The following is a 15,440-nucleotide window of genomic DNA, read 5'->3' on the forward strand; positions in this document are numbered from 1 at the left end:
TCCTCTAACGCCTCCAGGTAGTTCATGAAGTAGTCCTTCCAGTTCTCCCATTTTATTGAGGGATTGCCTGGCTTGGGCAGGAAGGGAACCGGTGTTGTGAGCGAAGAGGCTTGGGCGCACATCCCTGCTCATCTCTCAGGTACTTTTTCCCCTTTCCCGGGACTCCCTGGGGCTCTCTGAGTCTTCTGGCGAGTGGGGCTCTGAGGAAGCACAGATCCACCCCCGCACCGTGCTGGGCTTGTTCCGCCAGGACCTTAGGTGGAGTTAGTATGCTACTCGGGTGTGTTGCTTGGCTTCTCCCTGCTCTGGTAGGTGTCTACCCGTCTTCCCTTATCCTCCCGTGCGGGCTGATTACTCACTGTGGTGCTCTTTGCTTCACAGGGCTTCCTCAGGGGGTCTGTGTTCCTTGTGCTGGCCGAGCAATGGGCTGTGTTGACTGTGTCCACTGTGTTCGTGAGCACTCTTCCACCTGTGTTGTTGCCGATGGGCTCTGCTTGCTGGACTCTGGTGGCCCCCCTTTTTAGTGGTGGGCTGCGATGGTAGTGTGGTCGCGCTCCTCTGCCATGCTCTCTTCTCCCCTTCTGTGCCTTCCGGCAGTCTGCAGTACCTCGTAGCCAAAGTGCCCATTAACTCCGGGGGGCGCAGTGGCTTGAGACCCCTCTCGTGGCCTGATCCCGTCCTCCGTCGCCAATTGTACGATGGTGGCTGACACCTTAATGATGTCAGCAAATGTTGATGTGGGATAATTATTGACTTTATTAATTGTCGGGGAGAGAGTGCCAGGAGCACGTCTGCCGATCTTGCTAGCTCCGCGTTACTCACCCAAAATGGCCACCACGCTCACGTCATTGCGTCATGCCCCAACGACTAGAGTGCTACACTGCATTAGTATGCCATTGTATGAAGGATTTACGAGTGATCATTGCTATTTACATAGTGAAATTCACCGCCTGTGGCACATTAATTTCTGTTATTGTCACCACTATCCCACTTCTGTGTCTTTTTCTACATCAGTACCTTGTGAGCTTTTTGACGTGCACTTATCCCGATGGATGTCAATTTGCCTATGGAGATAGTGGGAAAGGCACACTCCATCTCCCCGGATATTCATAGCCCCCGTCCTGTAGGGAGTTCTTTTCTCCTTTATTTTCAATTATTGACCCTTCACTACACGTTTCTAGCGTGCAGTAATAATACAAAATTAGTTCAGTCTGGATTCACACCCATGTTCAGGTTGTCATTTTGTGCCTCATATCTCTTCTTAGACAGCACTTTGAAACTCATCGAGTACACACTTCTACTGATTTACGAGCAATGGAACAAAAAAGTCCCTCCTTCATGCTTGTCCATTAAGTTCACGCTCCAGTTTTTCTGGCACGCACAATTATAAATACGCTTCCGGGTTAGCATCCCGGTCCACACCGGACGGATATGGACGCGAGCCACGGATAACGCTTTCCCGCTACTCTATAAGTAAGTTCTTTAGATAGTGACTGGTCGCATTATGATGAATACTCTGGTTTTGGGCTAATCTAGCTTGATGGTAGTGTTATGATCCCCTGGCCAGATCATGACCACACTCCCGTTTTTTGCAGATCGCATAACTCCAGACACATACCCATGTCTTTCCCTTCCCATCCCTAAATTGCATGGAATGGACGCAAGCCAGTGGGAAATAGTTATGCAACACTGAATTAAGTAAGTACTTTGGGGTACTCCCACCTTATAGTGCAGTAGATTGTTTTATATATGTGCTGATATTTTAAAGCACGCCACGTGATGTCGACATCATCTAAGTCTCCACTCTCTGTTGTTTACAGATCGTTGACTTCAATACACACACCCGTGTGTCCCCATTCGTGGCTCGCATTGACTTTAATCACTACTGAACAAGGTATGATATGGTTCTCATAGCATTGTCAGCTATTTACTTTTTCCGTGAAGTACAGGCTGACAAACACCACTTTCTTGCAGTTACAGTTTGAACTATATCACTGGCACCAGGGTGAGAGATGGTTCTTGCCATGTACACAATTTGACTGCTTTGTCTCACATGAGTTTTATCCCGCCTCACACTCGCCAGCCTTCATATATGCCCCTCAGAGCCACTTGTCCTACATTTCCATTCTGGATCCAGGGATTCCCGTACCAGTTCACATTTAGTCTGATCTGTTTTCCTGCACGTCTTGACAGATAGGATTCTTTCCAACATATTGTTGGAGGGCAATACTCACTAATAGGTCCTTTTCTGCAATTTGTAAACGTTCTCCCATTACCTCCATGTGTTCCACCTTGCTTTCTGCTTTTCACAATGTCGCTTTCACTCGCTTGTTAGACCGTAACTTCAAACGATTAAAGTTTTATTGTCTTATCAATATGTAATGTTTATTAATCACACACTGAGTCACTCTGCCAATCGCCAATGCACTTATATTTTTTCTGCAGGATTACCGTTTGTTCCCCTATGATATGTTTTGTATGTTGTATAGGGTTTCCACAGTTAATAGGTGATTTTCAACTATGTCTCCTTATAGAGAAGTTTACTCTCCATCAACAGTCACTATACCATGCTATTATTTATACCATGAATTGTATCTTTCCGAGCCCTGAAGAAGTTGTGGGAGTATCCTCCTAGAAGAAACATATATTGTCTGGTTGTTTTTTTGCTGACTACTTTTCTACGTGAATGAAATTAAAAGAAACAAGAAACAACTCTTCTGCGAACTTTATTGAAATTGAATTTTCTTATGGACTTACGTTCAGTGACCTTATATAGATACAGCAATGTATGAGTGCCCAGGATTTGGTTGTAATACTTTGTTGTAAGATTTCCCTACAAGCATATAGGGGTTACAGGGGTCTCCCCTACCTGGCTAGCACCGTGTTTACTGAAACTTTACTCAACACGCATGCAAATATTGCTGAGTGCCACAACTTCCTACTCACTGAAAACCCTCCCTCTTGACTGCACCAATTCCACTAAACACCGTTATATACAATTTACAACACATATTTCAACATCTTACCATAAAATTCAAAACCACAAAATGCAATTAAGCTCCACTACATAACACTTCACAATACAAAATACCATTCATCATAATTACACTCCATTGTACAGAAACCCACTCCATAAAATTCCAATGCACACAAAACACATAATTACTATCTGCATAATACAACTGCACACCATACCACATACTACACTATCTTCTCTACACCACACAATTCCATACCACACAATGCCACAACTAACAATTCCAATTGAACCCACATAATTCCATTATACACCACATACATCCACTCCAATCCATATTACATAGGTAAAAGATATCTACATCTACAACGCTAATTGCTGTATGTCTATTTTTTAGGACGAGCCTGCGCTAGCGTGCAAGCGATGCTTTGGCGAAGATCTGTTGTTGTTCATCACGGGAGAGAAGCCCTCTCACCCGAACCTATTTTTCATTGGCTTGTGTCTTTGTCCTTTGTAAATACTGCTGTCTGATTCCTTAACAGGCTTATTAGTCCCTCCTTAGTACGGCCATGTTGTCATTTCTAACCTCCCATGGCTTATGGCCCCTTTACTTGGTTGTTACATGGTACGTGTTCTATTTTCTTTATTGAGTTTCTCCTTCCTCAAGCACGACAACGTGCTTTGCTTACATTCAGAAGGCCATGCCCACTTTCACTTTCGGTCAAGGAAGGGGTCAGGCCCAAATGACTGGAGCCAGGTAGGGCCAATAATCAATCTCTACACCCAGGGAGCGCAGCAACCTTATGGTGGCGTTCGGCGTTGGTGGGAAGAAGAAACACAGCTTTGCTCCTCACGAAAATAATTACACGAGAAGAGAGCCTGAAAAATAAAAACGGATGATTTCAAAAAGAGACGGGATACCTATAAAAGTCAGGATTTACAATACAGATTATACCTCGTGGGAGAATTCTCGCGCATTAAAGAATGAGAGATACACACACAGGAGTAAGAGAAACCGCAGCTTTGTCGCCCCAAGAATAACTGAAGTCGCACTAATTCTTCTGCTAAGAGCCTGCCAGAAGATTGCCTCAATATGCTTTTAATAAAAAGCCCTGATGAAAGCCCGTAAAGGGAGTAATCGTGGCTAGAAACGCGTCGGCATATTCTTTAACACTAGGAATCAGTCGAACTGTTAAACCAGGACACTTATATTGAAGGAATGTTGTAAATTGGTCCTTTTTTGGGTTGTATATAGTAGCTCATCCTATAAATTGAAAAGGATTACATAAACCCATGATTTATTCATGATTTACAGGAGATATTGTGCAATTTTTAATGTATGTTTGTCATTTAATTAAGATTGAATTTTGTCTAATGTAATGTATATAAGTGGTTATGATTAATGTTGATTTTGGTTTAACTTTTTAATGTTTCTCTTGGAAATAGGAGAGTTTCCCTTTTGAAGTGATCAAAAACAAAGAAAAAAGAAAAAAGAGGGTAAATAAATAACCCGTACCACAAAAGGCATATAGTGTGGTCTTTTCTATAAAATAAGTTGGATCCCAGGTATTGATCGCTTTCACTTTCGCAGCAGCTGGGACAATGGCGGCCGTTTCCAACATCGCCGCCGCTCGTAAGTGCTCGTTTTCCTCAGACACACAGTATCTGAGTGGATGCGGCTTGAATGAAGGATGGGTGAATAAACTCACAGTGAGAATAAAGCATGGTTTATTGGTGTGGCAGTCCACATCTATTGACTTCTGCTTATTTCCATTTCTTTAGGACCCAGCGATGAATGCAGAGGTTTGTAGAGCTTTCTCGTGTGCACTTATCAGCACTAAATGATACTACTACAAGCAGCGGTGAAAAAAAGTGCCTTTTAATTTGCATCATTTTTTCTGCTTATGTCATACGTAGTAGCATAAACACTATTTGTTTCAAAATGAAATTGTACACCAGAAAATGACGAAAAATAGCATTTCATTATTTTGCTTTGTTTACACAGTAAGAAACACTTAGCCATAGTATAGATAATTTTAAATGTGAAAACAGGCACTTTCAACAAACTGCTTAGTTTTTATTTAGCTAACAAGACACAAAAAAATACATCATCTTTATGGTGTGTTTTTAAGATTATTCATCGAGCAGGATTTTAACTTTTACACACTTCTATTGCATGTGTCGAAATAATTCTTATTAATAGTAATGTCTAGCTCTGACATTCAATCTAATGGGGGCACCAAAGATTTCCCACACACGTCACAGGCTTTCCTCCTTTGTTAGAGTGGTGACGTGTTGCCATTTTAGGCTGACCCGACCTCAGGGATGAAGTACACCGATCTATGCAGCTCGCACAATAATCCCGCTGCATAATGGTGGATTATCTGTTAAAGGGGTCGTTACATGGGATTCAGCCTTCAGGTGGTACCTGGGAGAATGCCTTTTTGCAGAAACACTACTGAGAGCTTTCAGGAAGAGGATCTCAACTCTGCATCTTGGGTCCACATGTTTCCCATTTTGCTAGAGTTTCTAACTATGAAACATTATATTTTTAATTTAATTGCCAGACCCTAGGATACATGTGCTAGTAGTTTAACAACAGACCCTTCCGGGTGTGTTTTACCAACCTCGGAAGCATACAGGGTTTTGTATTGAGTTCAAAACTATGATGTAGTTTACTCAATGATCTCTGCAGCACCAGCATCGACCCATGGAGCTATCTTTCCACGAGAGCTTGCACGCCATACATGCATTTCATGGAACCAACAAGCAGCAGTAAGTGGCCATGGTTCCCTTTTGAGTCTATGCCAGTGAGATCACATTCCTCACAGTTTATGGCTTTCCCTTAGTGCACCCAGACATAGACTGCACACACTGGACTATGTGTCCCACTTTAAGCACCAGATATACGCTAAAATACTGCACTGTTTGTATCGTCTTTAGTGCAGTCACAAAAATACATCTGTAAATAGCGCACTATGTTTATGATATGCTTAGTGCAGACAGACAAAGACAGCAAACATTTCACTAGGTGTTGCCTGCGCAGGGTAACCAGGCACATGGTCAGCGACTAGCTGCCGTCTCCCCCCCAATCCGGCACCCAACACCCAGGAACGTGGACACGAGACGTCTTTACTTTTTGGAAGGCGGGCGCTAGTCGCCCGGCCGTATTTATTAAAGTATGAAATTAAAAAGGTTTTTAATTGCATAATCAACAATTTATACAAAAATCAGCAGGACATTTAGATACACAATTATTATCAACAAGTTTGAGAGCCTGACCTTAACAAAACTCTAATACATGTTGTTTCCTAACCGAGACTAAACATCCTCATCTTGATTTTTGTACATTTCTGGCCATATGGCAGGGTCACTACCGGTGTCAGGTCCTACAAGCTGCGCCTCCCCTAGAGACGTGCGCATGCGCAGTGTTACCCCGGGAATTGCCCGGTCTACGCCCTGAACTCCATTTACCCACTAAAGGAGGGCCCTTACTCTGCGCCGGTGGCGTCATGAGTCCACGCGCGCGGGGTGGCTACCAGCCTAAGGAAAGCGTGAACTACTCCTACCCGCGCTCCTTTGCTTTGCAGCATCCATTACCTTGCCCCTGGAGTTCTGGGATTGGCCCGCAGGCCCCTCCCCCTGGGCGGGAACCTCCATAGGATGATGCCCGCCCCCTCAGACCTCAAATATGTGCTCACCGATAATGACCTTACCGCATGCCCCATACCTAATAAATACAACGACCTATGGGAAAAAATTCTAAAGGACAGCTACACTGGCTAATAAATAACAGTATCAACGTATAGCTACAAAGGGAAAAAAGGCCTAAAGACACTTGGCATCAAATACAATTCACTTCACACATGGTTTGCTAAAAAGGGGAAAAAATTCCTAAACAAAAGCATCAACAAAATATACCAACAGTTCCATCTCTACTACCCTGTGAGACATGTGGACCGTACCTTCAAAACTTACCATTCAACCAAACATAAGAACTGCTACAAGACTTTTTTGTTCCAAGGGATGGTGGGTGGGAAAACAAAGAAGCCCCGAGCGCGGGGCACACCGTTCAGCGAGGGAGCGTCCAGGGGCAAGGGGGTCTCCTGGGCGCTCCCCACCTCTTTATTCCCGAGGGGCCAGGCGGCCCTTCCTATAGCCCGCCCCCCCTGACCCGGACCTTCTACCTTGGATCCGGGTCAGGGAGGCCGCCGGCCAATCGGCGGTGGGTCGCGCCCCCCAGGGCACGCCCCCACCGCCGAATGACAACAAAGGGAAAAGGGGGGGGCGACGGTCGCCGCGCCGCCATGCGTGCGGGGGGGCCGAGGGCCCCCCCTTTTCACATGGTCAGCGACTAGCTGCCGCCTCCCCCCCAATCCGGCACCCAACACCCAGGAACGTGGACACGAGACGTCTTTACTTTTTGGAAGGCGGGCGCTAGTCGCCCGGCCGTATTTTTAGTATGAAATTAAAAAGGTTTTTAATTGCATAATCAACAATTTATACAAAAATCAGCAGGACATTTAGATACACAATTATTATCAACAAGTTTGAGAGCCTGACCTTAACAAAACTCTAATACATGTTGTTTCCTAACCGAGACTAAACATCCTCATCTTGATTTTTGTACATTTCTGGCCATATGGCAGGGTCACTACCGGTGTCAGGTCCTACAAGCTGCGCCTCCCCTAGAGACGTGCGCATGCGCAGTGTTACCCCGGGAATTGCCCGGTCTACGCCCTGAACTCCATTTACCCACTAAAGGAGGGCCCTTACTCTGCGCCGGTGGCGTCATGAGTCCACGCGCGCGGGGTGGCTACCAGCCTAAGGAAAGCGTGAACTACTCCTACCCGCGCTCCTTTGCTTTGCAGCATCCATTACCTTGCCCCTGGAGTTCTGGGAGTGGCCCGCAGGCCCCTCCCCCTGGGCGGGAACCTCCATAGGATGATGCCCGCCCCCTCAGACCTCAAATATGTGCTCACCGATAATGACCTTACCGCCACAGGCCAGCATTGTTAACCGACGATCTGGCCTCCCCCTGCCTTGACCTACCCTAGAAAATTCTCACTTTAGGAAAACCTTCCAACCAGGCCCTGACATTATCAGACCCCAGGACCTTCCCTCCCTCCGTCTGGAAATCCCTCCAACCATGCCCAGATATTGTCAGACCACAAGACGTTACCTGCTTCATTCAAGTGCACTCCATCCCCCAAGTAATACAGTCCACCCCCGACACGCCCATGAGGTATCGTCTGCAACAGGGGGGGGCTCGAAACAGCTTGTCCAACTGTGTGTTGATCCTCTTTACCGAGTGATTCAACGCCCTGACCGAATCCCCCGCCCGCCACTGCAATAGAGGTATGAGTTGCGACCATACTACCGTGCAACCCGGGCAGATCCTGGCACTCTACCCTGCAGTTGAGATAATCTCCTCAATCAGAATGCGTCTTCCCAGTTTAGCCAAATCATTCTCCCACAGGTGAAGTATCACCACTGACGGGGGAAAGTGCCGGCGCGCTAACAGCCCTTGGAAGTAATCCCTAAACTGGTTGAGACATAACCCCCCTTTTCCGAAGAATGAGATGTCCAGGAGACCCACCCGCAGTGGAGATGAGCTCATCACTGAGTATTCGCCTCCCAAGTTTGGCCAAGTCATTCCCCCCTAGGTGAAGTATCACCACTGACGGGGGGTCGGGCTGCTGCGCTAAGAGTCCCTGAAAGAAGTTCCTGAAGTGACCGAGGCACAGACCCCCAAACCAAATCTTCCCTGTCCCGCGTCCAGCCTGTTGCTTGTGCTGGCACGTTGTAGCTCCTCCACTTCCGGTGATGCGTTCCTCCCCTGCGTCACAGGTTTGGGAAACTGCAATAACCAGGAAAAAGAGACCAAGAAAAACCTGGGGGACAATTCCCACTTCCACCTTAGGGAATGGGTAGCACTTACACCTGCCAGCAATACTTGGGCGCTTGGTGTCCTCTTTCTCGATGTATGCTTCCCCTTTTGACGTCCACCCGCTGCTGATGTTGCGGTGTGGAGCAACCCCTCCGATATCCGCCATGAACCCAGCCGTGACTGACGAAAGCATCCTTTGGGCTGTCCACCTGTTGCAGCTGTTGTGATGTGGAGCACTCCCGGTATCCACCATGGACCCGGCCATACATAAAAATGGAAAGATAAACACACACCATTAGTGTTTCTGGCGATAACTGCTGTCCACGTGCTAGTCTTACATTACCCTCAGTTGCTAAGTTTTAGATAAGATTAGCGCCAGATGACTACTCATTAACACGTCGACAGTAAATGTTAAGCATAGCCTCAGTTTGTGCTCCATGTATTGCGATTGAATTAGCGCTACAGAGAGTGCCCTGTAGAACGACCTCTATTAGGAGTAATATCCCGTGTGCCGTACAGTGCCCAGCGGCAGTGTCACCCTATCCCGTGTGCAGTCCAGTGACCCAGTGGCAGTGCCACGGCACATTTATGGCTCCTAAAAAATTCTGCCGTAAACCAGGACATCACCTCCTGTTCCTGGTTTTCCACCCATTTTTTGCATAGGATCTATGTGTGACACAAGACAGTCTACTTAACAGTGCAGCATCACAGTCTTTAACTAAAACAATTAGCACAGCCCTAAGTCCGCCAGGCCATAAGGCCTTTTTGGCTCGCCACTTTGGCTTCTGGGAAATATCATCCTAGCCAACCGGACATGATCACATGCATCCCCAGAACTATGTGATGCCGCAACTAGTCTTTCTACAGGCTCTAGGCCCCATCTCTATGCCATTCGTTGTTCCCCTACCACATTATTAATATATGGCTTTGGTACACCCCTAGAGCTCCACGTATATGGTGCTAAATTACTATATGCTTTTAGCCTCGGAAAGGAACTAAAGGGATGTGTGTGGAACAAATACATATATTTGTTATACACCTGTTTTTTTTTTTTGTTTTTTTTTTTTTATTTACTCAGTCATGGGATTATAGACTGGTAAAACACGCTGCTCTACATTCCCTAGAGCTCAACGTATATGGTGCTAAATTACTGTGTGCTATATAAGTTTTCACACTGTAATTGTTCGCCTCAAATCTCCTCATAGGCTCCACGTATATTGTGCCAATTTACTTGTGTTTTAAATAAGTTTACTGGCTGTAATTTCTTGCTTTTAGCCTCAGAAAGGAACTAGAGGGGTGTGTTTAGAACAAATACATATGTTTGTAGTTATACCCCTGTTCTTTTCCATTTACTCATTCATGAGATCAAAGACTGGTAAAACAAGCTGCTCTATATTCCCTCAAGACTTAGCCTGAAGGCTGCACGCAATACAGCTAACCCTAGGATAGCTTACTAATAATGTTGACTTTAACCTATCATCCATGAAGGGTCGTTCGGACAGGTGCAATGTTTGGACCGGTGCAATGTCCTCCCTAGAATAGTGAACAGCACCTCATATGGTGATTACCTCCACAATGAAATAAGTCCATTGTTTGGCTTTCTGCTTTGGCTTGCAAAGGAAAGTGGGACCTGGGAAACTGGCTTTCTCAGTCTCGTCAAGCCCTACCCTTAAATGTTGTTAATCCCCAGGATGACCCCAAGAGAAGGTGGTATACCCTATTCGTGAATGGTTCCATGATTGTTCAGACTATCACCTAGCAGACACCAATGATAGTCGTTCTAGAGTGTCAAAATTTGACTAATGTCAATAGCTGTTCCTTGCGTAAGAGAAATAAGCAGCAACCATGGCTTGGATAAAGTATTGCAAGTGCTTAGAGGACATCACTAAAGCAGCCCAGGAATGACAACATCCATCTAATTCTCCAGGTGAAATTTAATGTCACCCATGTAACGTGAGCTCTAATTTAGACAATGAGTTTTCCAAAAACTGAACTCATCAACTGAATGACCTGATGTCCTGAGTGCCGACAGAGCATCTTTTGGGTAACTCACAACCCATGGTAGGGCCCGTCCCATCCGGGAGCATTTTAATACGCCCAAGCTCCATATTGATGAGTCCCCCCCCCCAGCACGTGAATGCGATCCAGTTGATGGGCATCGGTGCTTTGTGTTCATCGGGTCACATTGAATACTGCCCGTGCTAATTTAAGATAGAGTAAGTGCCACAGTTTTGGGCTGACTGGACTCCTAAATGCTTGAAAAGCTGGAGAAGTGTTACTTTACTACATTCGTGTTAAACTGGTTACTGGTGAAAGAAACTTTTACGGTACAAGTCTAATTTCGGCTAGCAAGGCAGCAGCATGCCCCCCAATAACCCTAATGTAAACAATATAACACAATAATATACACCAAGTGATATAACAAGATTCTGCCCAGCGGAAAACCCTAATGAATTCCTCGCTCTTCAGTTTTTTTTTTTTTTTTTTTTTTTTTTGGGATTGCTTACGCTGTAAAACGCATACAGCGTCGGCTATTGGCTGCGTTTTCTCCACCCAAAATTATGAAACAACACAGAATTTAAGTGAAATTGACATGCTAATTTCTCTGGTAACAAGCAGACTGTAGGAGTAAAAATTCACCGAGGTCAGCGGTATCGGAACCCGCCTTTCATATTTTTCATTTAACCTAAGCACACAACAAGTCGCAGAGTGCATCCACCCTAAGGGAAAGAAACTTCGGCCAAAGTATTCTACTCTTTCTACCCATGATAATGAGACTCGCCCAGGTGCAGGAAGGCACAGGGTGACACTATTCGGCTTCGAGAGGCGAGGACAGATGCCTTCCTCCCAGAAGGGATCAAGTTTGTTTATCTTTTGTGAGGAGAAGCCCGCGTTCTATTTAACACAGATAAAGTGCCACAGGAATGTCTCAAGCACTTCTCCCAGATGAGTTTTCTATTAATCCGGTGCAGCCATGTGTAGGGGTCTACAAGCACGTTGGTGTAAAACACCTATACTCAGTGCTAAAAATGGAAAAAATACAAGTGCAGGTACCCTGTACCACAGTACCTGCTCGTTTCTGAGAAGTGCCGGTACTTACCTATTAAAAGTATTACATCACTCTTGAGATGTCCAGGTACTCTCCCTCTCTAAATAAAAAGGTGCCGGACAGTACCAGCCCATTTAAAGCACTGCCTATCCTCAAGAAACAAAGGTTTGTGATTACACTTGCAAACTCTACTTGAGTATGCATGCGCGACTGCAGTCCTGCAGGGCATATCCCAGAGCTGCAATTACAGATGCGCATTCAAGACATGATTTCAGACCACACTCGCGTGTTGTTGTGAAGTGGTTCTTGAAAGGCAATTTTTTGTTACAAACTGCTGAATAGCCGTTTTTAATAGGACATGCGCAATATCAGTTTTCCCCACTCTGAGATGACTTTCCACACTTACTGCGCCTCAAGTGAAGATTTGTATTTCTAAGCACTAGTTTCTACAGCAAGGGCTCTTCTGTTTCTGATAACAGTTAGATGTGTTGAAGAAGAGGAAACGTTTTTCCTGTCTATTGAAATTGCTTTCCAATTCAAAATCATTTTCCAAACCAAATAATTCTCGAATAGAGTGTAAATCAAATGACTATATATACGAAAGAGTGGCCTCATAATATTGCAAACAAGATTGGCCTTGGCAATTTGAGATATATAAACATAACTTTGAGAGTGTCTCATCAATATATAATCTGATAAGGAGATGATGGGCATGTATGTCTTGACATAAAAATATCTATATAAAATGTGGTAGAAGTCGTAAGTCTGGATGACTTTCTCTATAATGAATATAAGGGTTTTAAAATAGTAATAGGCCTGTTCACAAGGATACATTTAGTCATAAACATATGTTTATGGCCTGCCAGGAATTCACAAAGAGACTTTTCGCAGCCGAAATTACAAAGGTTTACACAGTGGTAATTCACAACCTGGGGGTGGGAAAACAGTGCTAAGAGGAGTGTTGCGTGGTGACGAACTTCGGCAAAACTACATGTCTGATGCAGTCACCAACAGAGCTCGCACTAGAAGAACATGGATTTAAACTATACGTAAGAAACAATTAGGCAAGCAGATATGAACGCACAACATATGCTGTGCAGTCGTGCGCAAGGTTTACAATTAATTGATAGGATCCCACACAATAAAAAATAACAGAATGCGCGATCAAGCCTAATTAACAAGCAAAGGCGGGTGTTTCTAGATTACATCCGGTCTGAGAAACCAGGCACACCAGGCGAACTTTGACCTTCCAAAGCAAAATGTTATGCATTTAGGTAATCATTCTCCCTCGTGGTTAGCCTATACACGGTACAGTGCCAGAGAGTTAACAAAAACGCTGGGTAAAAAGGCCTCAAGATGCACACATCCGTCCCACATCTTAAAAGGTTAAAGTTAATCATTTAAAGCAGAACGCAGCAAATAAAATAACATTTCAACAACTAACATGCAGTTCTAGGCACCTGTCAGAGCACTGCCCAATGTACCTAACTGCTTTCCACGTGAATCACTAAGATCTCTCTGCCCAGACAGCCAACCGCTAGCACACGGGAAGGTATTAAGATGCAGCCAATGCCACAGGCGGGCATAACCGCCGGCGCCCCCCCTATTGCACACCACTACTCTGCCCCCATGTAGCGCTTCCTCACCATGTTCCGACGCTTTCAGAGGCCGTCGACACGGCCGTCGGAGCTGGGGTTCTCGCGGACCCATCTCCGCTCCATCTCTGTCGCTCCAATGATCCTCCATCGTCCCTGCGTCGTCCCGCCGAACTGGTGTACTGCCGCTGCTCCAGCATTGCTGAAAGGCTGCCCCCCATGCCTCGGGGCCTCCGGATGAAATCCTCTGTTACGCTATTGTCCGATCCTCCCCGAGACCACGACCTGCAGAGGGACAAAGAAGAAAAAGGAATTACGGGCCGCTGGGGGCCCAACAGCGCTAAAACAAAGAAGCCCCGAGCGCGGGGCACACCGTTCAGCGAGGGAGCGTCCAGGGACAAGGGGGTCTCCTGGGCGCTCCCCACCTCTTTATTCCCGAGGGGCCAGGCGGCCCTTCCTATAGCCCGCCCCCCCTGACCCGGACCTTCTACCTTGGATCCGGGTCAGGGAGGCCGCCGGCCAATCAGCGGTGGGTCGCGCCCCCCAGGGCACGCCCCCACTGCCGAATGACAACAAAGGGAAAAGGGGGGGCGACGGTCGCCGCGCCGCCATGCGTGCGGGGGGGCCGAGGGCCCCCCCTTTTCATATGCACTGTAAAAACGGCAATATTTTATCTTGTGCCTAGTTTAGACGCACACATAATACACACTGCAATTTGAGTATCATATGGTCATATGCATAATGCAGCCAACACCCGAACATAACCTGTAAATACTGCACTGCGTGTATCATGTGCTAAATGCAAATGTAGGCACAATCTCCAACCAATGCAAGATGTTTATCATGTACATGGTGCAACCAGACACACACACACAACGTATAACACTGCATTACTCTCTGCTACCAGATTGCCCTGTAAACATGTCTAGCACTGTATGTGCCTGATGCAGCAAAACACATTCTCTCTCTCACACGCACACACAGGGAATGCATTGGGGCAGTGGGGTGGGGTGGGGTAGGGGCAGGGTGGGGGGTAGTAAACTCCGGTACACGACTGAACGGAAGTAAGTAAGTAAATAAATAAATACGACAAATTATATAGTGCACGCAGCAACGCCAAGTGGCGATTTTACATATGACTACATTATTACTTTTTTACAAAATCAAAAAGTATTTTAGGGTTTTATGCATGTTGATTTTATCTTCCGTTTCATGTTTTGTTATAGTATGAATTCTTAACTGTAATTGTTTTAAATGACTTTGCAATAAACACCTACATTTCTTAAAATGTACCCGGTGCAGCCACTCACATACACAGTAACCCCTCAGCTGTTTGTGTTGTATGCCGTATATAGAACACAAAAGGGTCAGGAGGATTAAGGGCTGTTAGTGCAACCTTTAAATAACTTAAATTGACCACAAAAGAACTGTCTGCCTTGATTGTGTAGTGAAAGTCACAATAGCAGGAAAGGAACCCTTACCTAAACAGTAGCTAGCATGCTTCATCATCTGGCCCGTGCTGGCACCTCTCCAATTGAGTAGATGCAAGCTACTATCCATGTGTTTATTGGAGAAGTTAGGGGGTAATAAAAGATAGATAATTAGCTGTGCCACTCATTTAGTCTGGAAGAGTGTGAGGGAGTGCAGAGCGGACAAAGGAGTGTGTATGTATGTTAAAACTTACTTCTGGGTGGAACTGATGCATTTTTTTTAATCTCCTAGTGGCAGGAAAAAAGAAAATTAGGAGATAATTCTACCCACAAATGGAGGTTGACATGTTTCTGCCCATTCAGTCATCGAAGAAGGTGTCACTGGCATTCGTCAGGACTAAAGTGAGGCCCGGTCTGGTGGCTCAGTGGACTAATGCATCCACTGCAGGGACCTGTGTTTGACATCCTGGTCACAGAGTCAAATCCCGGTGGGTCCACT

The sequence above is a fragment of the Lissotriton helveticus genome, chromosome 4_2, assembly GCF_964261635.1.
Source record: "Lissotriton helveticus chromosome 4_2, aLisHel1.1, whole genome shotgun sequence".
NCBI lineage: Eukaryota > Metazoa > Chordata > Amphibia > Caudata > Salamandridae > Lissotriton > Lissotriton helveticus.